Below are 1,500 nucleotides of genomic sequence, written 5' to 3'. Positions count from 1 at the left end.
AAAATTCTCAGAAGTATCACATATATGTCTATAGTTGCAAAAGTGCAACATAGCTTTATAGTCTTTGAATAGCACTATTCTAAAAGGCCTCATGGTTTTGGAACCTATAGCTAAATAATATATTTGATCATCCTGAAACATCTATTGCACAAAAATGAAAGGAAAACAGGATTACCACAGTAAAAAACTACCGTTTTCAAAACAGAAGAAACAATGCTTGCTTCAACAGCACATATACTAAAATTGGAATTACACAGAGATGATTAGCACGGTCCCTCTGCGGGGATTACGTGCATGTCATTCGTGAAGCATTCCATATTAAAAAAAAGAAAGGTTTGAGGTGGTCCTTAGAATAGAGTTCCCCACTTTTTTTTTTTTTTTTTTTTTTTTTTTTTTTTTTTTGCTTTAGCAGAAACCTTTTGGGAAGGTTTGGGGGCTTTGGGTATTGATTGGCTTAGATGTTGAGTAATCATAGGTCTTTGTTTGCTAGGCTCAGGTTTTTTCTTTTTTTTTTTTTTTTTTTGACAGAGTTTCGCTCTTGCTGCCCAGGCTGGAATGCAATGGTGTGATCTTGGCTTACTGCAACCTCTGCCTCCCGGGTTCAAGCGATTCTCCTGCCTCAGCCTCCCGAGTAGGTAGGATTACAGGCATGCACTACCACGGCTGGCTAATTTTGTATTTTTAGTAGAGACGGGGTTTCTTCATGTTGATCAGCCTGGTCTCGAACTCCCAACCTCCGGTGATCCGCCCACCTCGGCCTCCCAAAGTGCTGGTATTACAGGCGTGAGCCACTGCGCCCGACCAGGCTTAGGGTTTCTAAAGCAATACAACTTACATATAATGTTAGTACTTTTTGTTTTCTATTCACATTCCCCAAGGTTATAACCCAAACCAGAATTCTTTTTATCTTGTTTCTTAGAACAAACTGGTGCTTGGGCCATCCACTACTTTGTAGCTTGTTGACCTCTATCATGGCCCTATCTGAGGTGGAGAGGCAGAGTGAGACAGTCCTTTCTTTTCTGGCTACATTCTTTTGACTGGCTCTTTGTAATGAGAACAATTGTCCCTTTTGTCATCCAGGGCATGAATAACAGGAAGTAACTGGGAGTGATCTGTGGATATCAGTATCCTGGCCTCCTCAGCGTTCACTTTATTTTTGGGTATAGAATTTTGACATTCTAATCCTGGAAAGCCAGAGCTGATTATTGGCCATCTTGGATTATTAACCATAGGCAAAACTGTGTTTTTCATATTTTCTATTTCTAGACCGGCTAGGTTCACACAAAGTTTGACTCTTTCTTGCTGGACTTTACCAAAAAGCAAACATTTCAACATAGTGAATATTCTATCAAGTCTCCAAACATCCAGCCTTGTTATTGTTTAATACATGAAGAGTCCTAATATAAAATAGGCAGCAATCTAACCAGGCGTTTTTTACCCAAAACCAGTAATTGATAATCATTCCTAACTGGGGAGTGGGGAAATTCTCACTACTTTATA

At 39.5% G+C, this 1,500-nt stretch overlaps 1 non-coding gene across 1 annotated transcript; it reads left to right on the top strand.

The window, feature by feature from the left end:
- Window positions 1–213: 213 nt before the first annotated feature.
- Window positions 214–323, top strand: LOC112135940 (U6 spliceosomal RNA). The gene has a single exon (XR_002917162.1). It is a non-coding gene; the product is annotated as a U6 spliceosomal RNA (small nuclear RNA).
- Window positions 324–1,500: the final 1,177 nt, after the last annotated feature.

This window comes from Pongo abelii, chromosome 10 (genome assembly GCF_028885655.2).
Source record: "Pongo abelii isolate AG06213 chromosome 10, NHGRI_mPonAbe1-v2.0_pri, whole genome shotgun sequence".
Taxonomy (NCBI): domain Eukaryota; kingdom Metazoa; phylum Chordata; class Mammalia; order Primates; family Hominidae; genus Pongo; species Pongo abelii.
Note: the sequence above shows the minus strand (reverse complement) of the source record. Positions and strands in the feature narration are given on the sequence as shown.